Consider the following 24,039-nt stretch of genomic DNA (forward strand, 5'->3'; position numbering starts at 1 on the left):
CGATATTTTTTTAAACAAACTTACCTAATATGTTAAAAAATAAAGTGTCACCTTGACTCTAATGTCACCGTGTCATGTCGCGAATATTTTTCACTCTGTCGACATTTTTAATAACTAGTCATTTACTGAGGAAAGCATCCAGTAGTTTGGCTTCCTTAAATTGGTTGATCGCTCAGTAGTCACATTTCCGTTGGAAAGAGCGTAGTTGTGCGTCTGAGCAGTGTTGAGCCAAAAATTCGGTTCAACAGTTGATCAGTAAGATTGGGAACAACGGTCGTTGGTCCCACATTTATACAGGTCGGTACAGAATGCGTTGAACTATTTTTTTTTATAAATTGCTGCATTTGCAAAATCTGCGGTAATATTGTATCGGATTTATGGCAACCCCTATTTTGAGAAATCGTCACCTTGCCTGGACAGTTTTCTAACTTCGCTTTACTCTGTTCTGAGATATGATGTGTCAAAGTTTGCAAAAACGATTTCTTTTTATCTATTTACCAAGCTAAGCCTAACTACATTTTCCGAATGCCGTTCCAAGACTTGCCAGCACGTACTATGTAAATATTTTCCTTTAAAATATGTTAAACTAAAATACTGTTACATAAGATTAAACCTCAAAATCAGAAATTCTTCAATAAATTATGATTATTCGTCTTTGTCAACTATGACACCTCAGAACACGGTAAGGCGAAGTTAGAACCCTTTTCAACCAAAGTGACAAACTACACTGCGCCTCGTAACGATAAACAAACAAAATAGCGATTGCAAAATTTTCAAAATGATGTTAGAACCTTGTAAAATAAAAGTTTTAAATCTTGATGTTAGAACGTCGTTATACAAGTATCGATAAAAATACAACCCAGGTGGCTCTGAAAATTATTTTGGCAATAGAAATAAGCAAAAGAAATGGTTCTGCATTCAATGTTAATTTTTGAAAATAAACGTCAGTTAGAACCTTGTCCAATCAAGGTGACGAATTGCTGCGAGACCAAATGAAATGGGGACTTTCCAGCATTGCTTACATACAGAATTTTTCAAATTTGTTATACAAAATTTAATCAAAGAAAGTTTTGACGGCCTACGTGGTCGAGTGGTAACTTTCTCGAGGTCGCGGGTTCAAATCCCGGTGTGCTTGTTATTTCACAAATTATTCATTAGAAATAATATATATTATATTTGTGGCACATTCAAGAGTGGAGAATACTCTCAGTATCGCTCTGGTGTAAGACCACCAATCAGAATTGAAACGTTGCTTGAAATGGCTTTGGCCGTGTTTGGTGACCAGATCTGATTAGCCAGGTACTTCCTTTCAGCCTCACAACGTACCACAATTAGGGATGCCATAGTGTCACTAGCTCCACACGGTTAGGAGCAGTTGCCACATAAAAAAAAAACAATTTATTTAACAACTGTCCATCGTGCTGTAGAAAACGATTGATTGGTAAAGAGCTTATCGTCGGGGGTTTTCGTATCTATTGTGTTTTATACTAGGCGTTTTCTTGCTTTGATAATAAATAATTGGACCATTTTCTTATAGCACCGTTTCTATGAAAAAATTGCATTCGATTACGCGTGTGTTTTCATACGTGACAAGTAAAAACATTCATGTTTGTAACACAGCGCCATCTGTTGGACGGAAAAGCAACAGGCGCTATTATTTCTATAACTGCAGACACAGCAACACGTGGCGGGGTACAGCTAGTTATTTTTATAAATACTTTCAGCTTCACAAATCTTACACTTATAAATATTCATTTTAATAATTGCACACAATTTAATTTGGAATTATCATAGAATTTCTCAAATTTCAAAGTTCATGTTCTATTCAAGTTCTGTTGTTATCCAAATACTGTGAAGTAATAGGTTCATGATTAAATAAAACAGAACTTGAATAGAACCTTCACAAAGCTTGAAAGCTTGAAATTTGATTTTTTCAGAGAATTTGAACAATCTTCAAATTTCAAAGTTAATTTTCAAATTCTTTGAAGGTTCTTTTATTATTTCAGTTAAATCAAGTAACGGCTATAGTGATATAATAACAAAACTGGAAAATGAACGTTACAATTTGATGAATTGTTCAAATTCCATGAAACATCCTAAGGACGGGTTGCTTCGAAAAATTTGAATAATTCATCAAATTTCAACATTCATTTTTATGTTATGTGAAAGATTTTTTCTGTTTTTATTTCAGTTCTGTCGAGTAACTAGCCTATAATGATACAATAACAGAACTTGAATAGGCCTTTCACAGAACCCGAAAATGAACGTTGAAATTTGATGAATTGTTCAAATTCTCCAAAACAAACCATCCTAAATGTATTTAACATTCGAATTTTCATGTTATGGGGAGAAAAAAAACCCATATTTATTCATTCTATCATCTTTGTAGGTAAACAAAAAAACTGGACACCCCTGAAGGATTACACGCAATGGTAATAATACAGTTTCCCATTTTCTCTGGAAATTCCGATGTGCAAAAGTAAAAAGAGCGTTTTAAGGAGAATTACGTCTTTTTCACCCCCTGAGTCATCCCCTACCAACGCTTTCATGTTATTCTATGAATTTCAAATAAATATCTGTGTTAAAAAAACATCGTATGTGTTGTAGCCCCATGTACACGTAGGACGGGTTGTTTCACGGAATTTAAACAATTCATCAAATTTCAAAGTGGATTTTCATGATCTGTGAAGGTTATATTATTATTTAATCACTGGCCAGGGGCTTCACAATACTGACATAATAACAGAACTAGAATAGAACCTTCACAGAACTTGAAAATCAACATTGAAATTTGATGAATTGAATTGTTCAAATTCTTCAAACAACGCGTCCTTAATGACCATTTGGGTGTTGTTGGTCGATACTCGATTAACTACTGTCCGGGTGGAAGACAACTGTTCAGAATCGAAATGTTGCTTTTTATCCTTGTTTAGTGACTTTTTTAATTTTTTTTTTATAGTGAATACCTCACAAGAGTCCCAACTGCTCCCGTCTGGAGCCAGTGAGACTATGGCATCCCCAATTGGGGGATGTTGTGAGGCTGAAGGTAAGTGGGGAAGGGAAAGAGGAAGGTGGGGAAGTACCTGGCTATTCAGATCTAGTCACTAAACACGGCTAAAGCCATTTGGAGCAACGTTTCAATTCTGAATGGTGGTCTTACACCAGGGCGATACTGGTAGTATCTTCCACTCTGGAACGTGCCGCAAGTATACTCTACCTAATTGAAATGATTAAATTGTGAAATAACACACATAAAATTTACTTGTGCACGCCGGGATTTGAACCCGCGACCTTCGATCACAGAGACCGTCATAAGATGTTTTATAGAGTGTTTTTAGCTGGACACTTTCTTTGTAATTATTACATTAACCGGTTCAGTGCCAATCACTCCCACAGGCGGACCAATCACATGTAATTTTAATGTCAACAAAATCTCCTGGCAGCGAGTGTGTCAAAGCAATAAGCCGCGAAAAATTGCAATGCTTTTGCCTCGTTTCTTCTAGGTTTAATAAAGTTAATTAAAATGTTTCTTCAGTTATTACCTTCCATTTCACGACTACCAAGCTGGACACACATTCTTTGTAATTATTACATTAACCGGTTCAGGGCCAATCACGCCCACAGGCGGACCAATCACATGTAATTTTAATGGCAACAAAACCTCCTGGCAGCGAGTGTGTCAAAGCAATAAGCCACGAAAAATTGCAATGCTTTTGCCTCCTTTCTTCTATATTTAATAGAGTTCATTAAAATTTCAAGAACGTCTATGAACGTGGATGACACAATTTGTTTCTTCTATTGGTGTATTAAATTTCAACCTTTATTTATAATTTGCGTTAAAAAAAATCTTTCAAGAACCAGAATGTTCCAAAATAAAGAGTTTTGTTATTCAAACCTTTCAGAACATTTCTGGTAAAATATTTACCGCCAAAAACTATCTCGACACTCCGAGTCAGCAATCTGTGCTCTTAGACCGAATTAAGTTTTTATTATTTTGCGTTGGTTAAGACGAGACTATACACTAAAATAAAGCCAAAATCTTAACGACGTAAGTGAAGCAACCGTGCACAAAAATATGCGACGCGCGGCCCTGGTATATTGCACAGACCTTCCATTGAATTTACGCTATCAAATCTCTAAAATAAAGTTCGATCTTAACGACATAAATGATGAAGAAGTGTAAAAACAATAATCAAAGCGCGGCCCGGTGTAATTGACAGACTTATGGTCGACTTTGCCCTTAGCAGCAGGCTTAGAAAATCGATCTTTCCGTAGGGCTTATTTTAATTATTTCTCATGAACGTATTACTAAAATCTCAAACGTTTCTAGAAGAATCCATCGGAAAGTTACTAATTCATCGTCTAGAAAAATAAAATCAGCTACTTACCGCTAATTTTATAGTTTGAAAAACGTTTTGTAAATTTTTTAAACCGTTTTACATGAAATAAGGTCCCGTTTCCATGTTATTAGAGTCTTATCTCGCTTTAAGGCGAAGCTTAATGCTAAATCACTATTTTGATTAATCTTTATAACGAATTTGTGTACATTATGAATACCCACATTTCGCTTGAGTAGAATACAAATAAAATAATAAATTACTCAATAAAAAATATAAATGTAAACTACTAAAAAAAATATTTTTTCAATATAAATGTATGAACGTGTAAAAGAAACAACTTTTAAAAAATACAGTATTATAGCTAAGATTATCTGTGACAGTTTCACTTGATTAACTTTTTTGCTTTCTTATAAAATAATTTACAAAATAAATAAAAACCAGTTTTGTACTTGAAATCGAACGTTTTAAGACTCCGTTTGTCAAGCGATTTTAATGCCTATTACCTACAATATAAGATATACCAAGAATATACACATTTTGGCTTGAAGCTTCCTCTTAAGCCAGATGTGGTGCTGTATTTCTACCTCTCAGTACTTTATCGCTAGTGTCGTATCGTGAGGACATCCCTCCATTCTTGAGTTCCGGGTTACTGACTGCTTCTATGAATTCTTTATCACTACTTAAGGACTAATACATTTCTGTCTGGGAAACGTTCGTACTGTGCTACCTGTCTGGAAAATGTGGACACCTGCCTGGATTGCAGTTTTCACTTATTTCCTCGGGTTCTCATTGAAGATTGGAGGGGTAACGAGTAACGATCATGCCCGTTTAATCCTCTATGAACGGAATAATCCGACGGAGTTGCACTGCTTCACATTCTCAAATGTTTGTCCCAAGATTTGTCTGTAGCAGTTTTAACAACGGAAATGCCTATTATCTATAATTTCATTAAAAGTACACGAAGAAAACATACTGATAAAAAATATTTGTAATTTATTAAGAATCTCTTCAAATTATTCGTTGTCTGGTTAAAAAACGGGACTGCAGGCCCTTAACGAATGAATTGATAGATTTCCTGATAAATTATTAGTAAAATTCCTATGAATTATCACGATGTCGGAACACGTGTTTATAAAAATTTTAACATTTTCGCATTTCGTCATTATATATTATTAAGACAAACGCTGATGCATGAACACGTGTTCCGATATTATAACTTTTTATAAGAATTTACTCAAAGGAAGCGTCCGGCAGTCCCGTTTTTAACCGTATTACTTATAATTTTTAACCGAATTTTTATTTTATTTTTTCATTAACCCCAGAAAAAAGTAATTTCTCTCGGGGCCTATGTCATCTTTGGGGACGCTGTGTGGAGGGTCTTTTTAACGAAAGGAAGGATAGGAAGTTCTGTAAAGAAAAAATGTATGAGGGGTGGGTAGGAATCTGGAGGTCAGTATGTCCAGGAGTGACGTATGAATCCATCAGTCAGTCCAGCTAAAGACGTCCGCCGTCAATACCTGGATAAACCTCACCTATTGAACTCGGGCACCCCTGCTAAGTCACCAAACGTGGCGAACCACTTGTGGCGACCTATGGCAGAGGTGTTGGTTATCCAATAAATGGTTCCAGGGGCAGCGGTACCCATACCCGCCTCCCAAATTGAAATTTAATAAATCACTATTAGCATTACAGATTATTTTTTATAACTGTTCTCAACCGTCTTAAGCCAGTGAGACTATGGCATCCACATTTGTTTCTCTCGGTGACCGGATAAATCATCACAATGATAATTCATCACATCTTTAAAAAGTTATATAAAGTCATGGAAAGTGATGAAACAAAAACTTTATTAACTGGGTTAAGTAGGTTAGGTTAGGTTAAAAAAAAAATTTTCATCGTTTCTCATTATACATTACTTTATATCACTTTTTAAAGTGTGTTGAATTGTCACTATGTTGAGTTATCATGGAACCAAACCTCAATGTTGTGGGGAAGGGAACAATATGGGAAATGGGAAGGTGGGGAAATACCTAGCAATTCAGATCTCGTATCAAACACCGCCAAAGCCATTTCAAGCATTTTTTTATATTCTGAATAGTTACATCAGGTTAATACTGAGAATATCCCCACCCTTGAACGTGCTGCCCATACGCTATATATTATTTTAACACATATTAACACACACGCCAGTATTTGAACCTGTGACCTCCGTATTGCTATTCGAGAGCCTAATCTCGGCCACGAAGGACATTCCGGTAGGAACGAACCCTTTTCTCATTACGAGACCAAATAGTAAACATCTTGTAATGTGGAATATACTATATTCGCCCTTGGCTACAAAATAATAATATTAAAGTAGAAATAAAAAATAAATTTAATTTTTTTCGTTTTTGTGTTCTACCGGACATTCGTTTATGTGCTCTGCCTCTCGCGTAATTTTGCCTCCAGCTGAAGATAACCTGCGTTTTTCTTGGTTAACAATATTATTATGCAAAATAGTAGTTGCTCGGTTCGTACACCTGAAGACAATCCACAATATGTGCATAATAATGACGGTGTCGGATTTGCATCTTGAATTATAGAACCGTGGCGAAGTTTCATCAACGATGAAACTTGCATAACTGGAATGTTTATACGAGCAGTTTAGTGATAGGTTCAACCCGGCTTCGGTTTACGAGCAGCCAATACATCTACAACCTATTTTCCAATTATTTTTGAAAGTTGTTATTTGGAACGCTCACGGACTCTAGTCGCGGCGGCAGTTGAAAAACTTATCCAAAATTCAAACAAATTCAAAAAATTCTCCCAACTGAAAAGTCCCTCGTAAACGCACCTCCATAATACCGTAATGATTTTTATGTCCACACGAAGTAAAATGAGTGTTGCTAATTTATTAAGTCTCTTCAAATTATTGTTAATCCGGTTAGAAACGGGATTGCAGGCCGTTTTCTGATAGACTTTTATTTTTTTTATATGTATATGTGTTCATGCACCTGTATTTGCCTTAATATAATGGCGAAATGCGAAAACATTATAGTACTTATACATTTGCGAGTCGAAACGCGAATAGATCCAACTGTAAGCGGCGTTTCGCGCCATTTGATGTTGCTTCGTTCCTTGCTTGGCATTAAGATCTTTATGAACATGTGTTCCGACTTCGTCATAATTAATTCGTATTTCAATAAAAGTTTATCGGGAAAACTATTTATTTATTCGTTAAAAGCCTGCAATCCCGATTTTTACCAGATTACCAATAACTTGAAAAGATTCTTAAGAGGAAGCTAGAAGCCAAAAATGTGTATATTCTTGGGATACCTTACATTGTAGGTAATAAGCATTAAAATCGCTTGACAAACAGAGTCTACAAACGTTCGATTTCAAGCACAAAACTGGTTTTTATTTATTTTGTAAATAATTTTATAAGAAAACAAAAAAGTTAATCATGTGAAACTGTCACAGATAATCTTATAGACTGAGAGGTCACAGTCTTTTTCATGACGATCACAGGAATGGGTAGTTTTAATGCATATTCAAAGAATGGCGTCTCCGCATATGAAAAAAGTTGGTCTGCCTGCTCTAAGTGGTTGCAACTATGAGTTATAGAGCTTACAAGAGGCTTCATTGTTTCGAAAAAAAAACGATCAGAGGAATGGGTAGTTTTAGTGCATATTCAAAGAATGGCGTCTCCGCATATGAAAAAAGTTGGTCTGCCTGCTCTAAGTGGTTGCAACTATGAGTTATAGAGCTTACAAGAGGCTTCATTGTTTCGAAAAAAAAACGATCAGAGGAATGGGTAGTTTTAGTACATATTCAAAGTATGGCGTCTCCGCATATGAAAAAAGTTGGTCTGCCTGCTCTAAGTGGTTGCAACTATGAGTTATAGAGCTTACAAGATTAGGCTACATTGTTGCGGAAAAAAAAAACGATCACAGAAATGGGTAGTATTAGTGCATATTCAAAGTATGGCGTCTCCGCATATGAAAAAAGTTGGTCTGCCTGCTCTAAGTGGTTGCAACTATGAGTTATAGAGCTTACAAGAGGCTTAATTGTTTCGAAAAAAACGATCAGAGGAATGGGTAGTTTTAGTACATATTCAAAGTATGGCGTCTCCGCATATGAAAAAAGTTGGTCTGCCTGCTCTAAGTGGTTGCAACTATGAGTTATAGAGCTTACAAAAGGCTTCATTGTTTCGAAAAAAAAACGATCAGAGGAATGGGTAGTTTTAGTACATATTCAAAGTATGGCGTCTCCGCATATGAAAAAAGTTGGTCTGCCTGCTCTAAGTGGTTGCAACTATGAGTTATAGAGCTTACAAGATTAGGCTACATTGTTGCGAAAAAAAAAAACGATCACAGAAATGGGTAGTTTTAGTACATATTCAAAGTATAGCGTCTCCGCATATGAAAAAAGTTGGTCTGCCTGCTCTAAGTGGTTGCAACTTCGAGTTATAAAGCTTACAAAATTAGGCTACATTGTTGCGAAAAAAAAACGATCAGAGAAATGGTCAGTTTTAAGTAAATCTGAAAAATTCCCCGCAGTTTGGGGAATTCCCGCAAATCGGGAACCCTGCTTGACACACACATTGCCCCCTCCTCCGCCCGCGTCCGGCCCGGCAAATCCCGACCGTTTCGAGAAACCAATAAAACGCAATGAAATCAGGAATTTCTGTTCAGATAAATCAAAAAAGCCATGTAAAGCAGCACAAAAACTGCAAGTTATAAAAGCAGAACGAAACGTCTTCGGTCGTCTTTTAGGAATTTCCCTTAATCAGAAACTAGATTTGCCAAAAGTTTTGAAATATCCATTATCTTCATCGTCACCTTCAATGAGTCATTTAGATGGTTCCTTGATGAAGACTAACAAGGCTGCACTCATGAAAATATTGGAAAAAACAGCCAATGCCAATACGCCACAAAAAATTGATGTTGTGATTGTAGATGGATTCTATATTCTCCATTTAATACCAGTGCATGTGAAAACATTTGGTGAAATGTCGCTATACATTTTGAAAAAATGTATGAGCTACAAAGCAAACCGTATCGATGTTTGGGAATTGGTAGTGAGACAATGTAAGATATGGATGTTGTTGTTGCAGTGTTTATTAAGAGTCAGGATAATACATTTATTGAGTCAGTTGCCGTGACGAGGAGATGATGTAGGACAGATGTTGAATACTCCGGTTGCTGCGATGATGTGGTGGTCAAGCGCGGGTCAGTGAGTCGACGCCGGGCGCTGGTGACCGGGACTCGATGAAGGTCAGGTACTGGCGAAGAACGTAGGTCTTCAGGCACTCCAGTGCTGACGAGACTGCCAAAGGTGCGGTGGACCTTGTAGGCAGTTGAACGGGCGCGGTGTGACCAGTGAGGATGCTGCGTGTCCTCGTGGTGGTCATGATGCGTGGAAGAAGCGCTGGTCAGAGACGCTGGGACCAGAGCGCTTGTAATCCGAGTAACGCTTGCCAGGGACGACGATCCGGACAAGGCGCTAGGTTGATGTCCCGGTAGAGTCCATGATGGTAAGGGCGAAGCCGGGTATGTGTCCTTTGCGGAGGGGCGCAGGGCCCCCCAGTTGTCACTGGAACGATGTGGAATGAATGACTGACTGACTTGAGGTGAAGAAGGATCGAAGCGTGACGTGGGGGGAACCGGCCATCGTGGCCGATTCCTCCATTACGCTGAGTCGGAGAGCTCGAGTAGGATGATTTCGCGTGGAACTTGTTGACTGGAACGATGTGGAAGAATGACTGACTGACTTGAGGTGAAGAAGGATCGAAGCGTGACGTGGGGGGAACCGGCCATGGTGGCCGATTCCTCCATTACGCCGAGTTGAAGATCTCGAGTAGGATGATGTCGCGTGGAACTTGTTGACTGGAGTGATGTGGTATGAAGACCGATGATGACTGACTGTTGACTGACTGATGTACTCAAGTCCTCCACCGCTTATATAGCTGCTGATTCCTTTGTTCTCGTCTGCCACGGGTTGGAGTAGCGTCTGGACTTCGAACTCGCAGGACCGCTGACTCGGTTTATTGTCTGGGCGTTTGCATCACCCTATATGCAAGTCAGCAGTCTACGTATGATGGTATGGATATTATTATTGAAGTCTCGAAAGAATAATTGCTGTCTCGGCTGTTTTAACACATGCCGTCTGGTTATGATTTTGATGACTCTAGGAGCGGTGACATAACCGCTACAGATGTAATATTTGATTCTTATTTATCACCCTCAATCAAAGATTTTGAACGTGAAATGAGAGCTGGGCACAAAGCTACCCCCAAAACACAGTATAAAATAACATCGCCAAAACAAATCAGACCAAGAAATTTCGTCAAAGAATTAAGAATTACACAATTCAAAGAAGAACTCGTGCATTTTTTCATAAAACATTGGAGTTCCGAGGAGGCTAGTCTAGTCATTTCTGGAAGCACGGTTAATCTCAATTTTGAAAATAATTGTTATTCGTATGAATATCAAAGCGACGGCAAAAAGGTTGTGCAAAACGATAACCCTAATTTGATGTGTGGGCACCACGAAGAAACCGATACAAAAATAATATACCACATATACAGTATTCAAGAACCATCTAATATTTTGATTAAAACTTCTGACACTGATGTAATCGTCATTTTACTGGGAAATTTGGACAAATTCGAAAAGCATGAAATATTTATTGAATCCGGCACTCTTGCCAAACGACGTATTGTAAATGTTAACAAAATTTATCTCAGTATTGGTGCTACATTGGCAAAGAGTTTGCCAGCGTTTCATGCTTTGACAGGGTGTGATTATACCCCTGCATTTTATATAAAGGGCAAACAAAAACCTTACAATATCCTGAGTAAAAACACAGTTTATCAAGAGGCTCTAATAGAGCTAAGTTCTAATGCTCCATTGACAAATGAAATCAAATGCAAAATTGAACAATTCATATGTGAGTTATATGGTGTGAAGAGTAAATCTGTAAACGAGGCCCGCCATAAGATTTTCCTCAAAAAATTTAAGCCCAATAAAGAGAATGAAAAATTTAACAAAACTCTTATGAATTTTGATGCTGCTTTTTTGCCACCGTCTGAAATCGAACTAGTTCAACAGATACTTAGAGCTAAATACGTATCAAATATCTGGATAAATTCAACCAAAAATCCTCCAAGCTATCTATTGCCAATTGAACATGGGTGGAAAGAAGAACACGGCAAATATGTCCCTATCTGGTATGCAGGGAACCGACTACCAGATAAAGTATCTGATGTTACTGTAACGGAGTCAGAAAATGACAATATTTCTGGTGATGTCAGTGGTAAGTTTTATACGATTGCGGATGTATAGGTAAAAATCGTTAGGAAACGAAAAGTTTGCATGTATTTGTTTCTTATTAATGGCATATTACATATCTAAACCATAAATCTCATTAAGCTATACATACAAGAGTTCGTTTCCTTCTGTTTTTTATATATACATATGTATAATAATTTTCATATCATCAAAATCGTCATTTTTTCTATCAAACTTTACAGTTATTTTATCACATTACAGACTCCTCGTCTACGTGCCTAAGCAGCGAAGAAGAAGATTCCGAAGATGACGAAATCTAAGTTAAATCTATCCAAGTTAAAAAAGAAATCTTGAATATTGAAATTGAATATTTTAAGTTTTTTATGAATGTTTCTACCTTAATATCAAAATCTAATTCCATTATTCCATTCCAATTTTGTGCTCTGAGTTGTAATCTTAGTTCTTCTTCGTCATATTTTGCATAGTTCCGATAAGCTTTGGTGTTTATAAAATGTTTTTTCGTATTTCGATTTTGCTCTATAATTTGAATTATGGAGTGATCTGTGATTCTGGTTGCATCTAATAGATTTACCTGTAGTTCAAATACATTTGTTATCACCAGATCAATTAATGTACTTGATGTTAGAGTTACTCTAGTGGGATCTTTTACCAGTTGTTTCATCCCATTGAATTCAATGATTAAGTTTTTAAGTTTTTTGTATAGATGTCTGCATTTTTATTCATGTTTATATTGAAATCTCCTACTATAATATTAGGTTGTCTTTTTTTATGTTTTCTGAACACCATTTTTCGAAGTACGTTAAGAAATCCCTCAAACTCGAATTAGGTAAACGGTATACGATACCGTAGACCCCTTTTTTAAGCTATTTTTTACTTTTATCGCCAAAATCCATGATGTTTTGATGTGACTAATGAAAAAGCTCATAAAAATATTAAAAGAATATTAGAAGTAAGTAAATATTTAACTCTTTAAGCCTTAGTAATATTCTACAAAATGATTAATCTGTGATTTTACCCAAAGATGTTTAGATTATGGAAGTTGAATTAATAAAAATTGGATTTGTTCGATTTAATTTTTTTATTTTATTGATTACTGTTATTTTTTTTTCTTTGAAATACAACCACTGAGAGCAGGCAGACCAACTCGTTTCACCTGTGGAGACACCATACTTCGAATAGGTACTAAAACTGACCATTTCTGTTATCGTTTTTTTCGCAACAATGCAATGACTTGCGCGCATCATAACTCTGAAATGCAACCACTGAGAGCCGCCAGACCAACTTGTTTCATCTGCGGAGAGGCCATACTTTGAATATATACTAAAACTGACAATTTCTCTGATCGTTTTTTTTCGAAACAATGTAGCCTAATCTTGTAAGCTTTATAACTCGAAGTTGCAACCACTTAGAGCAGGCAGACCAACTTGTTTCATATGCGGAGACGCCATACTTTGAATATGTACTAAAATTACCCATTCCTCTAATCGTTTTTTTTTCGAAACAATGAAGCCTCTTGTAAGCTCTATAACTCATAGTTGCAACCACTTAGAGCAGGCAGACCAACTTTTTTCATATGCGGAGACACCGTACTTTGAATATGTACTAAAACTACCCATTTCTGTGATCTTTTTTTTTTTTAGCAACAATGTAGCCTAATCTTGTAAGCTCTATAACTCATAGTTGCAACCACTTAGAGCAGGCAGACCAACTTTTTTCATATGCGGAGACGCCATACTTTGAATATGTACTAAAACTACCCATTCCTCTGATCGTTTTTTTTTCGAAACAATGAAGCCTTTTGTAAGCTCTATAACTCATAGTTGCAACCACTTAGAGCAGGCAGACCAACTTTTTTCATATGCGGAGACGCTATACTTTGAATATGTACTAAAACTACCCATTTATGTGATCGTTTTTTTTTTTCGCAACAATGTAGCCTAATCTTGTAAGCTCTATAACTCATAGTTGCAACCACTTAGAGCAGGCAGACCAACTTTTTTCATATGCGGAGACGCCATACTTTGAATATGTACTAAAACTACCCATTCCTCTGATCGTTTTTTTTTCGAAACAATGAAGCCTCTTGTAAGCTCTATAACTCATAGTTGCAACCACTTAGAGCAGGCAGACCAACTTTTTTCATATGCGGAGACGCCATACTTTGAATATGTACTAAAACTACCCATTCCTCTGATCGTTTTTTTTTCGAAACAATAAAGCCTCTTGTAAGCTCTATAACTCATAGTTGCAACCACTTAGAGCAGGCAGACCAACGTTTTTCATATGCGGAGATGCCATACTTTGAATATGTACTAAAACTACCCATTCCTCTGATCGTTTTTTTTTCGAAACAATAAAGCCTCTTGTAAGCTCTATAACTCATAGTTGCAACCACTTAGAGCAGGCAGACCAACGTTTTTCATATGCGGAGATGCCATACTTTGAATATGTACTAAAACTACCCATTCCTCTGATCGTTTTTTTTTCGAAACAATAAAGCCTCTTGTAAGCTCTATAACTCATAGTTGCAACCACTTAGAGCAGGCAGACCAACGTTTTTCATATGCGGAGATGCCATACTTTGAATATGTACTAAAACTACCCATTCCTCTGATCGTTATGAAAAAGACCGTGACCTCTTAGACTATTAGCTATAATACTGTATTTTTTAAAAGTTGTTTCCTTTACGCTTTCATACATTTCTATTGAAAAAAATATTTTTTCGTCGTTTATATTTGTATTTTTTATTGAATAATTTATTATTTTATCTGTATTCTACTCAAACGAAACGATAGGAAAACCTTCAATTTATCTAAAGCCTATTTTTTGGTAGGTATTCATACACCAATTCGTTATTTATTTATTACACGCCCTAGTGGTCTTTTCTTTAAAAAAAATACAAGCATTTTGTATCAGAGTAAACACTTAAAAATTAATACAATAAAGAAGAATGTAAACATAATGGCAAAAATGAATCCTCACGCATATAATTGAGTTTAAAAGATTCAACAAAACAAAATAGTAGAAGCGGAGAAGTTATATGGGTACATAGGTCTATTTGTGTCTAGAAGAATAAAAGTGATAGAATATACAAAATTTATACTGATTAGTTTTCAAATGAAATATATCACCCAGATCAGAATATTTGTTTCCGAGATTGTGAAGTCTCGGAATCGGAGAATTTTGGTATAAATATAAATTAGCATTACTATTTTTTCTCCGTGAGCAACTGTTTCAACGCAACTGTCTCTGCAACTAAAGTCTCTCGTCTACGGACGCCCTTATTATTTTTTGTACAGTCAGTCACATGATTTCTATTTTTGACAATTTGTTTGCCGAATGATTTATTATATGGTCTGATTAATTTGTCACATTGAAATCTGATTTTATTGAAGCAAAAATCCACAAATTTTTGTTGACTCAATCCATCACAATTCCATACAATTTCACTTTTATCTAAGCAATGTTACAAATTCCACCTCTCTTGCAAAATCATAGAAAACTATGAAGCATCGAAATACGTGTATTTCAGCGACAGAGAGTATGTATTGCTCTTTTAATATTCAAAACAGAAAATACCTATTTGATGCGAAAATTCTCTGTTCCTTTGTTTTTGCTGCTTCAGTTAACAGACAAATATTTCTGCTTTATCCACTGGAGCGATTTTTGGCATATTATGCCAAGTTTGCAAAAACGGTTCGACCGATCGCTTGTCAAAATATGCCAAATTTATAGAACCTAAAATTTGGGTTAAATGGTGAAATCTGATTGAATTCATTGAATCTAAACCTCAGTAAGCAGTTTCATATGTTTGCATATTAATATTTTGACGAATGGGAGATTAATTGAGGTATGGTAAATGTGTATATCTATATGACACCAATCGCTCGAGTGGTAAGAACTCGTCTTCTATCACACGATTGACGAGCTGCTATTAGCAGTTTAGCGGGACTTCGTTGTATTTAATTAATCCATGTCTTAGAATTCCATATTTCTATTTTATATTCTGTCACCCTCTAATTTATGTATGTTTAGTTAAAAATTGAATAAAACTCGTTTAAGGCGATGCACTACGTCGTGTAATATCTTAAATTGAGCTGCTATCAATAACAACCCTTACGTAGATGGCGATAAGGTTTAAATTCACGCTTAACACCATCCGCCTGTTTTGATTTATGCAAGAAAAAAACATGGCCAAAAAGTGCCTTTTATTTTAATTTTTGGATGTTCAGGCATAAATATTCAATTTTTTCCGATCATTTTATAAATAACTTAATTTACACATTATACAATAAAATCATAACCGAAAATGGGTTCGTAAGTAGGAAATTTTGAACTTCAAAGCAGTTGTCATAGGCCTATATATTTTTTTTTTCTGGGCTTATAAAAAGACTTACACAAAAAAATACTCGATTATTTCAAATGTCAAGATGTATTCTACTTGCAGTATTTAATTAAAGCATCTGAAACATTTTTAGGCGACCAAATTTTCAAACCAAAAACACATGATTTTGCATTACTACGTGTGGCATCGCCTTAATTTTATTGTTTTGAACTTTTCAGTGTCTTGAGAACTGCTGTTGCATATCACTGTACCCGCTGTCAAATAAAAAACACACATTCTGTAAAGTTCTTTCGCCATAATCTCGCTTTGCATGCGAATCTGTAAGTCGGGCATTGAACCCGGGACCGATTTTGACATGATTTATCTCCCGTCGCGGTTCAAATCTCGTCGCGACATTTTTTTGGCACAGCTATTTTTTGCGACTAATAGAAATTTATTCCGCATAATCTTGCTTAGGCCCGGCTGCTCAATGAGTGCTAACCGATGAGTTACTTCAAAGCAGTTTGTATCTAGTGCATTATGTAATGCCCGTAAATGTTAGTTCTTATCTATTTACTAACTAAGAAAACATCATGCAATTTCCCCCTACTGAGAAAACTTATATAAAATGTTGCTAATTTATTAAGAATCTCTTCAAATTATTCACAATCCGATTAAAAACGGGATTGCAGGCCTTTAACGCATGAATTGACAGGTTTCATTCTAAACTTTCAGAAAAACACGAATGTGTTTTCGCGACAAAAAACGTATTAATAAAAATTCTAATATTTTCGCATTTCGCCATTGTACGTCAGAACAAACTCAGGTGCATGAACACGTGTTCCGATATATTGTGAATGTATTAAAATTGTATTAGGAAACGGCCTGCTATCCCGATTTTAACAGGATTTAAATAAATCAGCAATACTCCTTTTTCTCCGTGTAAGAGAACGAAAATGAAATGCCACACAACACTCTCTAGACCATAGATGATAATATAAACAAAGGAGAAATACAATGTTGCCAGCATGATTCACTTGTACTACTGCAAATCTCAGCGCTCCGCCTTTGTTTCTATCTATACACCAAACTAATAACTTGCGTTGGCTCAAAACTTAGATCACAAGGCCGGGATACGCATTCTAAACAGCCTCCTAACCTGTATGGGATTTTACAAAGAAATTCGTTTAAAATTTATTCTTATTTATTAAAATATCTAATAAACAAATGTTTTTGTTAATTTAAAAAACTAAATAAAAATATTTTTTTGGAGGTTTCCATACAAGGAGGCTGATTTGATACAGTTTCCCGGCCTTGTGATTCTATGAGGTTTTGGTTGGCTTCGCCGCTTTGATAGTTCTTGCAGTTCGATCATAGCTCGGCGACAGTCGGCTTGCCATCTATCCCTATGTTTCTATTATATATGAATCTACAGCTGCCGTAAGTAACATTTTTTTTATTTATTTTCAGTGATAATATTGGTATTGCAAAATAGTAACAATAATATTTATGATACACTATTCCCAATGAGTTCAATAAAACTCATTTTTGGACAAACAACATACAAAAAATGAAATTATTTTTAGATAATAACACGAATTTAAAATGGAGTTCAATGAAGAGTGTACATAGATTTTAAATAGACGACTTAGAAATATTGTGTCACTAGTTAATAAAGCTGTTCAGAAAATATACTTTGAGAGCTTTTAGCAATGTCGTTTTGTGTTTGTTATTGAAAGTTTTAGGTTCCTAGATACAGATAAAATAAATATTTATCGTATTGGTCTGGGGATAAAGTGCGGTAACTTAGGAGGGTGATTCTACATTATTTTAGAAGCAAAAAGATCAAAAACTTTTTTCGAAACTCCAATGTTTTGAGGTATTTTTTTTATGGGATTTTTATTTTTATTTTTTTACTTTTACCATTATGTAGAATAACCTCCCAAAGTTAGCGCACTTTACCCCCGGACAACCTGTATTTTCCCTTAAATATCTACACAAACAAATTCTAACGAATTCTGTTCTATAAGTGCTGTGGCAAGTTAATTAAGCAATAATTATCAGCCTGAAACACCCATAAAAATTGCAAAAAATTAAAAGATTGACAAAAGGCTGCGGGTTCAATCAAAACTCCGGGACACTCATTCTAAGCAGCCTCCTAACTTGTATGGGATTGTACAAAAATTATCGTTTTAATTTTTTTATTCTTATTTATTGAATGAAACATCTTAAAATGTTTTAGTAAGTTTAAAAAAATACATTTTTAGGAGGTCCGCATACAAATTAGGAGGCTGATTTGATTCAGTGTCCCGGCCTTGTGATCTAGGTGGTTTTGGTTCAATTCCCATCGGCGGCATTTATTTTCTCGGAAGTTTTTTTCAATTTGTATTGATGATTCAGCCTGGTAATTATTGCTTATAACTTGTTATCCTTTGTGCTTTGCATGAAAACCTTGTCTTATTAGTTCATTATTAACAATAATAAGTGCTGTAGGTTTTAATAAAATTTGTTGTATTTTCTTTTAAATTGTCTGAAAATTGTTTGAAAACCCGACCTTCGTAAAATAAAGAGACGAGATGTAACATATGATATCCATATTTGTCTCCTCAACGCTGCGCAATATTTGGTGAATGATTTAAATAGAATCTATTCACCATTATGTTTTATCATTATTTGCATTAACAGCTTAACGTACACGTTACCGGCATTATGATTTACATTTACCTGGATTTATTTTAATATTTCATTTTTGTTTTGTGACCCAGATTCTCGTCTTGAGAGATTTAAACCTTTTTGTTCGGAGATTAGGCAAATCTCAGTTTTCTATGAACACATTTATAAGTTGGTTAAAAGCTTTTCAAGAAATGTTGGAAAAATAAAAATATTGAGTACTTGTTTTCAAGGCATTTAAACACTCAATTTTTAAGTGTATACAATTTAATTTAAAAGATTTTCGTACATTTAGGTATTGGTCGAATAAGTAAGTAAATAATATATTTGCAAAACCAAAGGGATAAGTAAGAAATACGCAAGATTTATCAGTAATACAGTTTCAAGATTTGAATGAAATAATAATAATAGTAAGATATGGACTTTTATAGTAGTTTTAGGTAATTTTTTAATTTAATTTTAAATTCCTGAATATCTTCAATATTTTTTAGATATAATGGAAGGATGTTAAAATATGTTATACCTAGATAGAGATAGGTATTTTGTGTGTGCTTTGTATTAAGTTTTGGGATTTTGATAGTTTTTTGATATCTTGCTGATGAATTGAATTGTAAGTTATTTAACTGTATTTCTTTATAAATTTGTAGAATTGAATATTTTTTATATATATTGTCTATTGTGGGTACATTGAATATTGAAAAGAGAATCTCAGTAGAAAATTTGGATGGTTTTTTCAATATTACTTTAATTATCAATCTTTGAACTATTTTAAGTGGATTTAATATATTGTTATAAGTTCCTCCCCAGCCAATAATACCATATTGTAATATAGATTGTACAATTGCATAGTACACTCTTTTTAGGTTTTCTAGTCTAAGAATATTTCTAAGTTTTATAAATATATAAATACAGTTAGTTAGTTACACAATCTTTGTAGGAGACTGTGTATGAATGCTAATGAAGCAAGGAGTGTGTGTCAAGACAGAGTTATTTTTATACTCGTGGTTAATGAAAACCTCCCACCTTTAGATTTAGATATTATCAGTCTTACTTATAAAGATTCCCTAATACGCCGATGCAACGCTGGTATAGCTAGCTATACGGTGAGAAGGGCTGTGTACTGCTCGGGTTAAAATATTTACTCATAATAATATTCATGCAAGATGTTTTTAGACTGGCACCACTTTGTTCCAATCCTCAAAACACGGTAATTTTAGCATTTCGCGTTTAATTGCTAACTTTACTGTTCTTCAGATGACATTTCCGATGTCAGTCATCGACCCAGTCTGTTTTTAATTCCGTTCCGTATATACTTAGGTAAATCGATATTTCGATTTAAAATATTCCTCTGATAGTGCTGCCAATGGATATTACTGCTTTTTTTCATTTTCATTGCGCGACCGATCGATTTTCTGTCAAATCAACCAGATTTTTAACAAAGTCCGCGATCTCCGTCTTAATACCATACTAACTAATACGTCCCTAATCCTGGTGGTAGGAAATTTTCAAAATCTGTCGGCCACTAATACTGCGGTATTACGGCCGATATACGCAGTACGATTATGTGTAACGTTTTCTACTAACCTGTTCTTAACCTTCTGTATTATCTATAATGAGTAAAACTGTAATATATGTTTTTATAATTTTTCGTTAATTTCCGAATACGTGTTTTGTTTATATAAATAACATTTGAATTGTAAAGTACCAAGGTACGTAGTATAATGTGACTCACTTAGCAATTTTAATTATTCGCCTTGTTATATTTTTAGCGAAATAACAACATGTTTTCATACCTGACCTCATTAAAAAACGTTTGTTTTTTGTTTTGCATTAGCATTCAACTGACTAAATCAGTTCTCTGCACTCCACACCTGAGTAAACAATGTGCGGCCATCGCTCTGCTTTATTTTGTTTCCAACATGCATAACTTGAATTAAAAAACATTTCCAAGAACTACCTTTCTACGCCATTCTGCATTGAAGAAACTTTTTTTGAAATTTTCAATTTCCTTTATTTTTTCATTCAAAGTAAATCATTACTCATGGTATCCAGTTCTCAGTTCCATGAAAAAAGATAGAAAAAACATAACAACATACAATTTTGTTATGGTGTTCATGTAAATGGATCGCTGGCTTGCCTTCGACGACGGGGTGCCCATAGATTATCCGATTCCAATTTATAAATTAAAACACTGATTGAAATAAATCGAACTTTATTGTTCATTTAAATTTATACACGAAACAATCGTAAATTTATCAGAAGGAAGGAAATAAGAACTAACTGTCAACGGAGGAAGCGAGATCACGAATGAGATTCAAAATGGCTAGCGCTCAGCAGCTGACGTCTGCACGAGGCAGTGTTGCAATCTTCCAAACATTGCCAGCGGCCAAAAGAATATTTCACGTAAATAATTTGTTAGTTCTTGTTCCCTACAACTGTTTTTCTGCAATACCCAATACCCTTTACCTGTATTAGATTGTTGGCCCTCATTCGATCGTTGATTTCTAGGAATGTATTAGACTTGTAGCTTACTTTAAACAATTGTGAAGAATTTGATTACCTTTTCAAACACACTAGTGTAAAAATTATCATATTTGCGTTTTTCGTTTTTACCACAAATTGTTCAACTGTGCTCTGAATCATTTGCTGTGGTTATGATTATAATGAATTCGTTGAAGTAATCACGTAAAGAACAGGTCATGTTGGAACAGCTGGCCATATGGTCAAGTGTTCACTGTTCATAAACTTTACTGTGTTAGGGACCTATTCAAATGCATTTCAATAGGAAAAAATACGTTACTGATGCAGGTACCTACCCACTCAATACGTTATAATTTGCATCATGCAAAGGTCGTAACCGATGCAATGTTGTTAACTGCGCATGCTCTCAGCACAAGATTTCCTAGTGAGACAGGCACGGTTAAAAATTATAAGATTTAATAAGTAATAAAGATTTAAAAATATATTTTAAATAAGTAATAAATATTTTTTTAAAATACTTTAGCGCAAACTAATGGAAGAAATTAACAAAAAACCTATTATGCAGTGACCTCCTTAAAATATGCACTGTTTAAATTTTTAAAAGCACAGCTTTAGGGTGCTGCCACACGCAAAGCTCACATCAACAGATACTATAAAGCACAATAGCGCTCGCCATACAATCCCCTACAGACCCGACACACGTAAAAAGATAACGCGCTATAAGTGTGGTTCTGAACTTCGCTAACCAAATTTATTTTACGTAACCGCTCCCGACGCGATATTTGAAAAGTTATGCGTCCCCCTCTCCGCCGTAAAAAGGAGAGGGGGTCATTTTAATTACGGAGCTACCAACTAAGTTCCGTGTTCCCTTTGACAGCCATGACATAAGCAGCCTAATAATGCATTTCTTATTTATTATGTTAGCTCATATCGTCTCATGTGTGCTAGTACATTTAGAAACATAAAAAAAAACTTTATTTGGCAAACATACTTAACATATATTTAAAATATAAATATAATCAATATTTGAATTTGAAGTAAACAAATTTTCGCCCTTTCAAAGTTAATCATATTTTTAATCTCAGTATGTTTATATGGTAATATCATTCGGTTTTTTGATAAAAGTTGGACGGCTTGGACGAAAGTTTATTTTACAATAATTTATTATATGTCGCTTTCATCGATCGGCGTGCGAACTGCGAATTTCCTGATTCGACGGAGAGGTTATGTCAGGTTATGTGAAAATGCGCTATTTATGCGCAGATTGTTTAAAATCTAAAAGTTTATAAATAGCATTTATAATTATATAGTTGGCGGCATCATCATCTGAGGATGAGCTGTCCAACAGATCCAGCAATAGGCGACAAGTATCATGCATTTCGAAAACGTGCTCAAGCTGTCAGTAAGTAAAGTTGTCACTTTGACAGATGAAATTATGTTCCTCGGCCGCTCTCGAATTCAACTGACCCCCTCTCCTACCATAGGAAGAAATATTTGATAGCGTCGTGTGTCGGTAGAAAAGATGATGCGCTGTACATTAACTTTTGATGTGAGCTTTGCGTGTGGCAGCAGCTTTATACTTCAATACAGGCATTTAAAAAACATCAGCTAACACAGTATAAGAGTTATCAATGGTGTGTAATCTATTTATAACAGAATTGTTGTCTAAAACCGTAGTATAATAGTGATAATAGTATTATGTAAGAGGGAACCTTGATTTAATGGTAGGAACATAAAAGTGAATCAACATTAATATATCAGGGCTACCTAACTGATTCTAATTTGTTCTTTCTTTCTTTCTTCTTTTTTCTTCTGAATCTAAATGATTTCCTTCTAAAATTAATACACCTGAAAATTTTGCATTTTTTTAATGATATTAATGTAATTAAAGACAGGTGACCAAATCGACCCTCTTTCGGGAACACATAAACGCCCATAATACACTTCTATCATTCTATCCGTACTTTGGGCACTCAAAATAACTTACGAGTATATTATTCTAGCATAATTTCATTTCATTACCTATGTATATCATTTCAGAATTAGTTGAAAGTCTTAATAATCCACATTGTCATCTGGAAGGCTAATTAACGGTTTAATATTTAATTCCAGGTTTGAGATGGCGTTCTCGGTTGCAGAATGGCGGTAGTACCTCGAGGAGAACATCCCGGCCTTAGGCATTCGCTAGGTAAGAAGCTTTACAATCATGAAATGTTAAACAGGCCGATTGATTATTCAGATAGCAATTTGGAATGCAATCTTCTCTAATATTTAAAATGTATATTCTTATTACTACTCTATTTGACATTTAATTTGCTTTGTTTTTCTCTCTAATGAGGCTCTCTCGTTGGTTTTTTAAAAAACCTTTTTAAGGCGATGCACTACGTCGTGTAATATTTTAAATTGAACCGCTATCAATAACAACCCTTACGTTGATGGCGATAAGGTTTAAATTCCCGCTTAACACCTTCCACCTGTTTTGATTTATGCAAGAAAAAAACATGGCCAGAAAGTGCCTTTTATTTTATTTTGAGGATGTTCAGGCATAAATATTAAAAATTTTTTCGATCATTTTATAAATAACTTAATTTGCCACATTATACAATAAAATCATAACCGAAAATGGGTTCGTAAGTAGGAGATTTTGAAATTTAAAGCAGTTTTCATAGGCCTTTACATTATTTTTTTTGGGCTTATAAAAAGACTTATCTAAAAAATACTCGATTATTTCAAAGGCCAAGATGTATTCTACTCGCAGTATTTAATTAAAGCATCTGAAACATTTCTAGGCGACCAAATTTTCAAACCAAAAACATTTGATTTTGCATTACTACGTATGGCATCGCCTTAAGTGACACTACTCAAGAGCGTCCTCGTCTGTACATTGTAAAGGCAGGGGAGCTATGTCGCCACCCTGTTGGGCAGCTTTGTG

At 35.0% G+C, this 24,039-nt stretch overlaps 1 long non-coding RNA gene across 1 annotated transcript in view; it reads left to right on the forward strand.

Annotated features, from left to right (window-relative positions):
* Positions 1-24,039, forward strand: part of LOC149413552 (uncharacterized) — a 195,869-nt gene that overhangs the window by 96,760 nt on the left and 75,070 nt on the right. Inside the window, exon 2 of the long non-coding RNA XR_016304222.1 lies at positions 23,220-23,295. This is a non-coding gene — a long non-coding RNA (uncharacterized LOC149413552). The remainder of the gene's footprint in view (positions 1-23,219; positions 23,296-24,039) is intronic.

The sequence above is a fragment of the Hesperophylax consimilis genome, chromosome 21, assembly GCF_061612785.1.
Source record: "Hesperophylax consimilis isolate HC1 chromosome 21, BYU_Hcon_1.0, whole genome shotgun sequence".
NCBI classification, from domain to species: domain Eukaryota; kingdom Metazoa; phylum Arthropoda; class Insecta; order Trichoptera; family Limnephilidae; genus Hesperophylax; species Hesperophylax consimilis.